Consider the following 13,580-nt stretch of genomic DNA (forward strand, 5'->3'; position numbering starts at 1 on the left):
TGGCATCAGGTCGCATTAAAACATTTTACAATACAATATGAGAATTATAAAGATCATTCGGGAGACACGTCGGTGCAATATAAAGATAAACATTCGCGGGATTAGATTTCAGGAGTAAAACGGATTGGATCGCAGGTTCAAAATAGCGTCAAGATAGCGGAGGAAGCGAACGGTGTCCGAAAGCACCGCAAAGAACAAGCCCGAGAACAAGAAGAAGGCCTCGCAGGCTCGCGAAGGCGCTCGACCGCGGGGACGTTCGTCGACGTCGCCGTCTATCGGCACTCGCCGCGGATGAACTTGCGAATCGTGGTTCAATTTAAAAAAAAAAAAAGAAAAAGAAGAGGAAGATCGGACCGATTATCCTCAAAGAGCAAGACGCGAGAATAAAGCGAAGGACGTCGAAGAGCGGGACCGGCACGGAAACCGGCGAGAAGTTGTAGTAGATGCGAGAGCGAGAGATCGACGCGCAGGCGGGAAAAAAAAGGAGAGGGAGAGAGAGAAACGAAGAGTAAGGAAGGGGAGACTTCCGACGCTTCGTTTAAGAACGGATCTACCGGGTGATGGAAGGGAAACTCGCAATGGGATCCCAAGGCAGATCCGAATGGAACCGAGACGGACCGATGAACGGCGAACGGACGGACGACCGGTAGAAAATGTAGGTAGAAGGACAGGGTATGAAACGTGGTTCACCGAGGGAAATGAGGATGGCGAACCGGTCCTCTCTTTCTCTCTCTCTCTCTTTCTCTCCCTCCCTCTCCCTGCCTACCCCTCTCCTCTCTACTCTTTCTCTCTCCCTCTTGTTCGTCTCGGCGTAACGTTGCGACGGTTTGACTCGCTGACGTCACAATATGGATTTGAACGGGCCAATCGGCACTCTCGGTCTTGCTCGCCGGTTACACATATGTTGGGGGAATCGCAGAGAGCCGAGGAACACTACGACGTAGGGGGATCAAAATGATGGTGGGGCGCAAAAGGTGCGTCGGCTAAGATGCAGACAGTCCATCGTCAGTTGTACAGTGAGTGCGGTAGTTGTCTCATCTGGTATCGTGCCAGGTGTTTTCCCTCTCTCTTTCTCTCTTTCTCGGTCTCTGTGTGTCCTTGGTACGACGGAGACAGTGAAGGACTAAATTTTGGGAAATTCTCCGTTGTCGAAACCAGGTAAACTATTTCCGAAAATAGGTATAGTTCTCCACGTGAGAGTAGCAGACTCGCGGTAATAATGCGTAGTTTGGAGAACGCGCGGTGTAGAACTCCGCTCGAAACTCAGCGCTCCAACTTGAAAATCATCGATTTTATTTCATATATACTCGAGTAAAGTCCGCGCGGGGATGCAGATCGATCGGGAGTAGGGTTAGTTGAAATAAATATGAATTTAAATTACAAATTATCGATCTGTTCTTCTTTGTTCTTCAGGAGGGAAAGGATTTCGAATGTTTGGAGATTACAAAGCAATTAGTTTTCCAAGGTCGAGGAAACATCCTACATAGTGAAACCGCAAAGTCATTTCGATATATATGCGAGCGAAAATATATATAATTTTAGAAACTTTTAAAATTGCAGGATATAGAAAAGAAATATTCAACATTTATTAATATTGATGAATAGATAAAGAATTTACTCGCGGAGCAATTAATAACTCTAACGGCTGCGCCGGTATTAAGAAAGAATCAGGTATTTAAAAGAAGCATTTTTGCTCATGATATCTTAGATTGTTAATAAAAATACGCACTGAAGCGTATATTACTGAAGCGAGGATTATTCAATTTGTTTAAAAAATTGCGTGCTCGGATGACTGCATGTGAAAAGTACCTACCAGAGACTCGATTCTTGAATTCATTCGCAAGATAAATGTGCGCAAATTTCGTTCTTATGAAAAATCTACAAATTAATTAGCCATGCGATAGCCAATCTTAAGTTGTAATTTTTCTGTAAGAACATAATTTGCGCATTTGCGTTTTTCTTACAATTGAATTCAAGAATCGAGTTCCATATCAAAATGAGTTAAAGAAAAATGAGAAATAATAAAATATGCAATATATGTACAATAAGTGATTAAACTATTATCATGTGCATGGCAAATTTTTGCAAAATTTATATTAAATTATGATAATTAACTTTGTTTTATTGCATCAGAACCACGTGGGTCAAAGATTTCAAACTGATTTCATGAGAATTGCAATTTTGATGGAGAGAAATTGCAAACCGTTGTCTAATATCTATCCTGGAAGGTCGAGCTCTTTGAAATTATTTATTATAACTGTTTATAGATTTCTGTTCTCCAAAGGACAACTTGATACCGTCCTTTGGAGGGCAGAAATAGTTTAGTGTCGTATATACTGAATAGCAAGTCTGGAATTTAAGCCTGCATCTTTTGCCCGACAGACAATTATACTAACAGTTATCATGCATGATAAATTTTTGCAAAATTTATATTCAAATCGTAATAATTAACTTTTTTTATTGTAGCACAGAACCATGTGAGTCAAAGATTTCAAACTGGTTTCATGATAATTGCAATTTTGATGGAAAAAAATGACCGACAGCCAATATCTATTCTGAAGGAATACTCAGCTGTTTAAAATTATTTATAGTTATTATAATTTATAGATTTCTTTTCTCCAAAGGACGATTGGATATAATACAGTATCACGAGTTGTTTACCCCTATTACCTTGAGATTATAACGTCCTTGTACGCTTTGTTTGTACCAGAGTGGAATATTTTCATATTCAAAATGCTTAGTGTCTTATATGAGAAACGGCAAGTCTGAAAATCGAACCCGGCAACTGCTCTAATAATTATTCAGCACTCCCAATAATTAACTAAGAATCAGAAAATCAAGTAGTAATAAATTAACAAATTTTCCGCGGCCAAGTGTCGTAATTATGATAACCCATATCTACTATAAATGCAAAAACTCATTGATACGTTGCGTCAGAAACGATGATGTTCTAGTACCGAAGAAAAAAATAACGAATGAGAGAATAAAGAAATTAGAAACGATTTCCACAATTAAAAATTTCAGGTTTCTCCGAACGCGACTTTTGCATAGAGCTATCTTCCGTCGATGATCGTACGATGAATACGTAACCAAGCACATTTTGGGATTGCAATTTGAAACGCTGTTGATACACTCGTCCGTAGATAAGAATTCTCTGATTACTTATTTCAATGACCTGAGATAATCAGTAATGCCTGATAGATCTTTTTTCAAGATTACAAAGCAGTAAAAGATTAGTTTTATTAATATTTAGCCTTTTTTTTACGAGCCGCTTATTTTAAGAAGATATAGAGCTAATGTCTTTCCAATTTTCGTCCTACCTGAGAATCGACATAAATGCACGCGCGTTCTTCTACCCGCATCGTTTTATGGAGATTCGTAGTGTTTCAGAACTGGACTTATATCATTCTCGATGTAAGCGGCTCACATACCGGTCGACACGAGAGATACATTAGTTGAAATAAACAGTTTTGAGGGTACCGAAGCGTGGAATGCCTTGATTTCGTGCCTAATAGCTGACCTCCTGCCAAGAACTTTATTTACATTCAATATTTAACCGTCGAACAATCGACGTCGTATTGAATACAGTGTTCTAAAGGCAAGAGAGCACAATAATATGAGCAGGACTCGCTTTCTTCAAAATTTTTAAATCATATAAATTTATAACGTTATATTGCTTTTATTGAGACAAATCTCGCACTTTTCAAAAGTTTTACAATCAACGTCGCGAGCGCAGCACATTTGTTTTCTACTCGTCGAATTATCAAATTATACACACGATTAATCAGCATTAACACGAGGATTTTTGTGTTCATATTCATACATTCATAAATCGGTAAATTATGGGCGTAATTTAAAATTAAAGCTCATTATTGGAGCATATTATTTTCTTTACTTAAATACATTCTTTATTTAAATATATAATACTCTCTAAAATTTCCTTCTGAATTACTAGCATTTTTTTTTCGTGAACATGCATACTCGATATTTATTAAGAATTATTTATGGAATACGCTGAACTTGAAATTCTCGTTTACATCTAGTCAGGAGATGATGATATTCACATTAAAAATTAGCATCCATGTTTAAAGAGGATGCGTCAAATAATGACGCAACGGACGTAATGGAACGGAAATGAGATAAGAAATGAGAAAGCACGAGGATATAAGTTCGCGTACCTCCGATGCGACAAGATATCAGAGAACTTCTTCAAGGTTGAATCGTCTCAGACACTTTGGTCGTTTAATTATCTCGGTGAATTCGAATAGGTCAATTATTACGAGAACGCTTTACGTGGCTAAGATCGAGAAAAATTTCTAATCCTCTTCTTAATCTTTAGATTCTATTAAAGAAACACCATTTCAATTTTCGTTTTCTATACTAATTGTAAATAATTATTTTTTCGCATTCATGCACTTTAGAGTGAATTAGAATTATCGTTTAATAAATTAATGTTTACAATAAATTACGAAAGAGAAATAGCTTCCGCTTACAAAAGGAATCCATAAAAGAAACAACAGGCATCCGAGCTTGACACGGTTATCGGTGGGTGAAATAATTTTACGTATTATTTTAGCAAAGAAACGTTGAAGAAGTCTTTTCAACGAAGGTAGAGAATAACGCGATGTCAAGTGCGTAATATCGAAACCATTAGTTTCTAATGACGTAATCGGTTATGCGAAAGTCAAGGAAGCTTTATCAATCAACTTACGTTCTCACGTTAGATATTAATGAGAAGTTGGCATTGCGAAAAATCTGCTCGCATTATCTCAAAAGAACCTTTTTATTATCTACCGTTAACTATCATTAACGTAACGTCTAATATTACTAATCCGAGCTTTCGCAATTTTTTTGGGGCGACGCGTTCTTTATAATTTCTTTAATTTTCGTACGTTTTATTTTATCTTTCCCAAAGACTGATCGCTGGTTCCGCATTCGCATCGTCCGTGCGCACATCCTCATCGTCGGCGATTCGCACCGTTTCGCGTGCGAATTTCCGCGGGCCTCTTAGCAACAAGTTACGCACACACACCTGCCGTGGAAAAGCCGGAGCCGCGTGAGCGTTCTCGTTGCTGCGCCGCGCGCTGGTGTAACTCAAGCAAGTCTCCTCCTTGTCGCTCGACGATCTCCGTCACATTATTTTTCGTCCGCCTCGTCTGGCTCGTAATCAAGTTTAGCTATTTTGCACGAGATCGTTGATACTTCGTTCAAGTGGATTCTTTTCCACGCGACGAGTGTATGAGAAAAACTGCACGAGATGCAAATTTTGAATTTCCAAGAATTTGGAAACTCGTAACAAGATCCTCGCTTGATCGTCTGTATTTCCTCTCAAAGTGAAATCTCGTGCTAAAGATTTGACACAGAGACCAAAATGTGACCTTTCTTCATAAATAGAATATTTTGGTCCCATTTTTTGGTCAAATATAATTAAACAACATTAATTAAACGATGAAATAAATTTCTTGTTATATTTCGCTCGGCTCGATCTTATTTGTTAGTTTGAATCTGTAACATAATTTACTCACTTCTTAAACAAGATCAGAAAGGAAAGAAATTGCTTATTTGAATCTGATAATAAGTACCTTCTCGCGAACGACGTGGCTTTATTTCAATATACATTTTGCAAAAATTCGCCACACACTGACGCGCACGATAAATCATCCATACATATTACATATCTGATATATTTTATTATATATAATTTATTTAACTCGTCTGATAAAATAAATATAGCAAATACCTTCCACACACAGTCACCCAAGCACGTAATTCTTTAAAGAAACTAAATTATCTCCGATTCAGTAATATGTTCATAAATAAAAGCATGCAGAACTTTTATTTGTGATATCAGCTATTACGGACAAAAAAAGTTCTGTAAAACTTTCTGTAACGTTCGTCCCCCCCCCCTTCATCAATTCTGAAAGTGAATTTCTCCCTGAAGATAAATATGTCCTGTACGAATTTTAACGTGCAATTTTAAATATCTTACGAACCTTGCGTACTATCTGAAAGTAAGTACAACACGTTTGCCCGCATCGATAAGACACAACCGTATAGGAGTATCGGGTATCTACGATAATTCACAGCGTCGTATCTCACGTTGGAAGAGCTTCAGCATCCTTGATTATCCGTTTACACCGTGTAACACGCGCCACCGGTCCGCGTTGAGGTACACGTGCGTATTATGCACAAATTTGCACGCAACATCAACGACGGACCGTTCTCGACCGACATCGGCACAAAAGCCACGTCAGATTTCCTTCCTTTGGATCACTTAGTCTTCAAAGAGATATATATACTTTTCCCCTTTTAGGTGTATAATTTAATTGTCTTACATCCCAGACAGTATACGCATGTCCCAAATAGAGACGTCTTAAGTCTCGATTTTGGACATGGTGCTGTCTGGGATTTATTGTAGGCGTATTTATTGATAATTGTAAATTTCCTTTGTCTTTCCATCTCTGAAATTGGGTTTTTGGGCATTCTTGCCTGGCGATAGCCAGCCCGACATCGGACGAGAAGTCGCTTCTGCGTGGCCGTGCACGTTTGCCGAACACCGCAACCGGTATCATTGCCACGCGGAAGCCTATATCGCGTGCGATCTTCATTGCGTCGGCGAACACGTCCGAGATCGGCACGGTAGAGCGAACCGAGCGTCCGAGAAGCAAAATGCAAACACGCCGCATCTGCCCGGTATTCTGCATACGTATGTACGGCGTTCCGCAAATTTTCGTTCAAAGATCGACGCACCGGCGGAAACGGATCTAGACTAAAGCCAATTAACGCAAAATTATTTCGAGAATGCCTGCCGCAAAATCCGCGGGGTTTCAGTCGATTTGAGAAATTTTTAAGTAGAAAATCGCCAAATTTTTTGAATAAAATAATCTTCCAGCCCGTTCGTCATATTTGGATAAAATATTTAACGCAATATTTATTCATTTGGATTTTGCAAATTGTCATAATAGCAGTCTTGTCTATTTATGTATCTATTATCATTTAATTGATATACATGCACTTTATCTCGTTAGAAGGCAGTCTCATTTCATGCAATTTGAAATTAAAAATATCTCAGCATTCAGCGATAATTTAAACGTTAAAAATGTCTTGTCGGTTTTATTATCGCTTTACAAAAACATAGCGAGAATTACGAATAATTTATCGCTAATGTTCCCGTCTCGGCTCGATCGATGACGTGTAAATATTTATGCATCGAAAGATTATTTTTTAATCAGTTTCGAGACTCTTCGCGAATCATCGATAAGAATACAAGAATACAAATCTATTTCGACCATGTCTGATTTTTAATTTTAATTGTTTCACATTTTTGACATTTAATTATTAAATAATTTTAAAAAATCTATTAGCTAATAACGAACAAAGTTTGGGATAAAAATTAAATGTTTTTTTTAAGAAAAATTTTGATATTTAAATTGCGATTTAATCAATCTAAATTATTATTTATGTTATATAAATTAATTAAAAAATTTTATTTTAATTATAACTTTAGAAAGATATACAAATTTGGATATAAATTTGGATTACATTTTACAGTTTTAAGCAAAATTTATATTATCTAGTTAGCTTTATAATTTCTTTATTTAAGAACAATTTTATTTAATTATTTTATTTAATTATTTAAATGTTTAAAATTATCTTTCAAAATCATTTCCATAGAAGGTACATAGATAGAATTTTCACAGAAAAATAATTTTTCTTACACTTGGGTGCGTTTTTTGCTTTTCTTTCTTACACTTTACATCGCGCGCACGAGTCTGCGCGAGGCGGGGAAATTAAATCGAGAGCTCGATAAGCGTGTAGTCGCAGTGATAATGATAGTCCCTACGTAGCGAAGCGACGGCTATCTCGAGTATTCGCACAGCTGTGTTTACGTAAACGATTGAAAATCACATTGAAAAACCGGGCTCGTTAGAATTGAAATTTATCGGCCGTCACGAAACACCGAGGATATACCGATCGCCAGAAGAACCTCGATCGAGGAGATCATGCGATTTTTCGGATACTTGCGTCGCGCGAAACCGCTCGGTTATTACGAAACGAGATAACAGGTACGGTCAACAGGCCGTATCGCCTGGAGATTTTATAACTGCTGAGCCGAACGGCGTAGCCGTTAATTAGATCGGCAAAGCGAGGACGTCACTGCTAGGACTCTAAGCCGTCTCGAGTCGGAAAGTCATTGCGAAGATCGAAATCACGTACCGAGATCAAATTATCGAAGCAAATATTAGATAATATTATAAATTTATTTCGATACGCGGTAGTTCTTGATTTTTTTTATTTTAGTTGAGATCAGATGATTTAAAAAGTCGTCACTTGTTCAGGTGGAAAAAGAATTGTTTATATTTATTTATACGAAACTTATGTATAATTCACCTCAAATATGTACCTAAATATTCATAAAAGTGTCTCGCAAGTATTTTATAGTTAGAGCTTCAATAATCGATCCGTCATTTACGATTACGCTTGCTTCTTTTAACATGTTAATTATTAACATATGCTAATACTGTCGCATAAATAATTCAGTTTAAAAAAAGGCATTTAATTTTTGGCATTTAATGCGTTTCAAACTTTCCGGTTTCAATCATTGCCTCCGATCTGCGACGCCGGTGTTCTTCGACATTCACGGATGTATTACCGTGAATTTTTTTATCTAATTCGGCCACGATATCATTGATATCGGAGATTAGCCCCAGTTTATAGAATTACACGTCGTGATCGCGGTAGGGATCGCTCGTCGATCGGGGAAAAAAAATTCTAAAGTCCTTGTTACCGATATCGGGAAACTTGTCCTTGAATTCCGCGGATCGACATGCTTCGATCGCATATCAAATTAGCGACGATCCCGCGGTCGTTCATTGATCTCGCAAACAACTTGGCCGCGGTCTTATCAGCAAACGCGCGTGTCTTCGTCTCGACGCGTGTGCCACTGCCGGTTATTTATCGTCGCGAGAATACTCTCGAAAGGTGCGATAATAGAGGCAGTGAATAGTTGAGTTGCAACAACACGGTGCGGGCGAAAAATCGAAGGCCGGTCGGTTATCATCGGCTAGATACTTGCAATATGTGTTCACCGTAAGCTACGCGCGACGTCTGATTTAACGAAAAAGTCGGATAAGGGGATTCGCGACAAAATCGAAAATCACGTTCGGGGGGAAGGCAGCCGAAATCGTCGAATTTATTCGCGTCCGAGATCCAGCGGCGGGAGAGCGCCGATTCGTCGCGACCATTCGGGATCGGCCTTGACATTTTGTGGCGTTGTGATTGCGTGATAATGAAATTAAGCTGTTCTCAACCGAGCGTAAAGTACCGCCGCAGTCCCGAGGCGCGGAGGGTCCGGGCGAATCTCGTCGGACACTTCGTCGAGCCACCGCACCGGTGTGTGTCACTGAACCTGACTCGACACGTGTACGGTTCCGATTCTGTCGCGAGAGCGACGGTTTACGGTGTCACCGTAATTTCTCCTCAGTCAGTTCTCGAGAACTTGTCTTGCCTCGTTCGAGTTACATCGCAACTGCGAACGTAGCCCAGATAGCACGGACGTCCTCAGGTCATCCTCAGTACATCCAGAGACGTCCTCAGGATGTTCTCAAGACGTCCTAGATGTATCTGGGAGATCTACCCCGCGTGGTGATCGCGCTTTCATCCATTTTAGTCACCGAGCGCACGAGATTGCACGTAATATCGCGACTGTGATAAGCGCGTTTGTTAACGATAACCGGGGCGACGTATAATTTATAAAAAAAAAAGAGCGCCACGAACGACTTCGTGATAAAGCGTCGACCGGCTCCGGTTTCTTTTTGAAAGCAGAGATTTATTTTAAGAGCAGAAAGTTTCTGCCGAGATAAAGATCGAGGAAAGGAGAAAGAGAGGAAGAGAGCGAGAAGGTGGAGAGGCGAGGGAGCGGTTTGAAAATAAAATCGAATCCAGACACGCGGGCGATATGGTAAGATCATAACTTTCTCCGAACACAGTTCTCCGAGGTTCTTACGAAACTTCGTACCGGTCTGCACACGACCGCCGCGCCACGCCGGTTCTCGGGGTCTCCGAATGAAAAGCGTGCGAGGCCTTTAATATCGGCAACGTGCGTAACGGAAAGAGCATGCGGATAATATCTCCGCGCCGCGAAGAGAGAATAAAGAGCCGATATATCGCGATATAGTTCTCGAACGGACATTACGCGCATAAAATATCGCGCATAAATCGCGCCTGCTAATTTGTAATTGCGCCTCGCAACACGTGCTTGCAAATCGTCCGTTTAAGTGATAATCCCAGACAGCACGCATGTCCAAATTCGGGACATAAGACCTCTTTAAGACATCTTTAAGACGTCTTATGTTTAGATTTTGGACATGGTGCTGTCTAGGATCGGTTAGGAAGCGAACGCGGATGGAATCGGTTACGGTGTGTTCACGATCTTTAAAGATTCATCGGCGATCCCATGTCCATATAAAACGCGGAAAGACGCGTCTTACTCACGTCGTTCCGCGAATCAATTGCCGGAGGAGAATATGGAGGAATCTCATTAAATCCGCGAAGTCTCAGTGACGTGTCGGCGCGGCGGCGCGGTCGCGTGAGCGATTATGACGTAAAAGAACGCGTAACGCGGCCTAGCACATGACGCAATAATGGTATCTTCATTGATAAAATAACTGATTAACGCGCTTAATGCTGTTCTAATCGGATAGTTTCACAATCAGGATTGTCTGAAAAGGACTCGAGATCGGCGATAATTGTGGCGGTTGGGCGATACGTTTCCACCGCGGGCGGATATCGAATCGAGCTTTAACGAGTCGCTTTCATCGCACGTAACGTTCGTTTTTTTCTCTTTTATTTTTGTTAGGCGTCTCACGCCGAGAAAAGGCCGGTTCTCTCTCTCTCTCTCTCTCTCTCTCTCTCTCTCTCTCTCTCTCTCTCTCTCTCTCTCTCTCTCTCTCTCTCGACGCCGAGTGCCTTTTACAAGAATTTTCAGGTGTATGTGTTCAGTCATCGACATTATGTATGTATCCGCGGGCCCGAGTTACGCGACTTTCACTCTGAAATGTCAACTGCTGTTTCACTTTTCAGCCCCCCACCGTGCGGCTATCGATCAATCCGATTACGCACAACAAAGGGACGACTGTTGTAAAGCGATTTACGATTTCTCTCTGTATCTGTTTCAGGTGGCAGATACGACAGCCGCGTCAGATCACGGAGGAAAGCGGGGCCGGGGTATCACCGCGAACCCCCTCCGACTGGGAAAGGAGAAACTCTCGACCCGGCTCGCGTCTTATATACGCGATTTATATTGATATTCTTATCATGTAGTATTATTCAAAAATTATCAGAGAAAGGAACGATTTGTGGAGTTACTTCTTAGCGAAGCAGAAGATTATTTTATCGTAATACTTGTACTGCGAGAATATTGCGAATTGTATTTATCTTTCTTTAGTTAAAAATTATGATCCGAAAATTAATGTTTGGAGCATTTTGTGGGAATGCAAGGAAATTCGGCGCAATAAAATACTAAACAAACTTAAAAGTCTGAAAATATATTAACAATCAGACTTTTTCTGGTATCTTTCTTATCAAAGGGTCAAGTCATCACGTTCTCAAGTCATCAGATCGAAGACCCCATCCTGGTGCTCAAGAGGATCTTGGCGCGGACATTCTCTTTGGTTATCTAGCTGTATGAGTTTTATTCGACATCATAAAGCTAGGTTACCGGAGTTAAGCTCCTCGCCATATCAACTCCGGCTATCTTCCCTTTATGCGTTTCTACGCTTCAGCGAAAATGAAGCGCCGGTCGACTGTTACACCCGACGCGACGTGTCCTGGACGTCCGTCGTCGCGGATACATCGACCTATCGGGGGCAACAAAGGCGCAGTCGAGAAAAAAGGAAAGATTTTAGTTTGCGATAAACGTTAACAGAGTCTTCAGCGGGCGATGTGATTCGATGGTAATTTGTACGTCGATATAATCATGGTTGCGACGACGAATAAAGCAGCGTACGTACATCCCCGAAATTCATTCTCCTCTCCCACGTTCTCGAATAGGGAAGGACCCACGGGTATTGTCGGGCAATTTTTAGCAGCCGGTTGGGGCCCTCTAACAATGGGTCGAGTGTTCTGGATATGAAGGAGTTTGCCCGGGCAAACACGGATCCATAAAGAGGACACTCCGCCGCGGTCCCGCAAATCGCGACGCGCGAATGCGAATGTCGTCTAGCTTGTATACGGCTCTCTGTATTCCCCTCGCGCGCTCTCGCGCAACTACGAGCTGGGCATTTGTAATTGTTGTTAGTGTCGGCCTGCTCGTGACCGGCCTGTCGAAAGGAGGAGGAGAAGGGGAGGAGGGCTCTCTTTTCAGAGACGCACCTACATCACGCGGTCATCACGCGCGGGCCGAAGACAATTTCTGCAGTTATGATAATCGCTTTGGAGAAAGTTTACGATATCACGCCAGAACCGTCTCGCAAACGAGACGGGGCTGTCCCAATTTCGAGTCTTTCGAGACTTAAAGTAAAGCGATATATTTGCTGGGGGGAAACGATTTTAAATTCGCCGAACGACCCGCGATTAAAATTATAACGACGAACGCCGCGGCGATTTTCGGACGCTTTTCGATTTTGCTGCGTAAGTCAAATTTTATTTTTGATACAATTTTATTAGCTTCAAGGCATTTTTCTTAAATATTATATTTTCTCGTAACTGCAAATATAGCATTATTAATATTATTTCTACTTCTTATTGTATTATTATTATTATTATTATTGTAGATGTGAGCGCGATTTCTGTGGTAGTCTCGTGATAGACAGGCTGATGATTTATTACAACGCCGTTGAACTTTTTGCCAAAGTGCAAAGATTCATGTACAGCACTAACGCAACGAAGGCACGACTCGAGAAAGGAACGAGTTGTTTCATTAAACACACGCTGTGCCTATGAAACGTTACATTTGTGTGCCGACACGGTGCGTGACGACGATGGTTCCCACAATAAAGAAGCCAGGATATGTTTACCAATTATACATATGTATATGCGACCACAGGAACGAACACGTCCGGCGTGATATTGCAGGAAAAACTACTGGCTTTGTTTAAATTGTATATAGAAATTGAAACAATACCGCGAAAAAACCTCTTGATTCTCTGCAAAATACAGAATGTCCAAAAGCGCGAAAAACGGCAATCGAATTTTTCCTCTTTCTGATCACGCTTATTTTTACGCGATAATTATGCTGATAATTATTCGCCGCAGAAAGGTCTTTTATTACATTAATTCTGTAATGCGTTTAATCAAATAAAATATATAATGTTCCTTTCATCTTTTCTCTTTCTTGAAATGGGATTAAAATTTTGCAGAGAGATCTGACAGATTAAAATAAAATAATAAACTGCAGCAAAAATTAATATTAACAGTTAAATAGCTATTTCTGGTTAATTTATTCGAAAGATTTTTCATTTTTGTAATTTTTATCATTCTAAAAAATTTCTCGAAGTCAAATTCGAAAAATGTATCATTATAGGTATTATATAGCTAATAAACATTTACAGGAATACAATAATTTTTAATCAAAGAATAAT

General features: G+C 40.3%; 1 long non-coding RNA gene across 1 annotated transcript; it reads left to right on the top strand.

The window, feature by feature from the left end:
- Nucleotides 1-1,023: 1,023 nt before the first annotated feature.
- LOC139823078 (uncharacterized) lies at nt 1,024-12,012 on the top strand. Its single transcript, XR_011734686.1, has 2 exons — nt 1,024-1,158; nt 11,178-12,012. It is a non-coding gene; the product is annotated as an uncharacterized lncRNA (long non-coding RNA).
- Nucleotides 12,013-13,580: the final 1,568 nt, after the last annotated feature.

Source organism: Temnothorax longispinosus, chromosome 12 (genome assembly GCF_030848805.1).
Source record: "Temnothorax longispinosus isolate EJ_2023e chromosome 12, Tlon_JGU_v1, whole genome shotgun sequence".
NCBI lineage: Eukaryota > Metazoa > Arthropoda > Insecta > Hymenoptera > Formicidae > Temnothorax > Temnothorax longispinosus.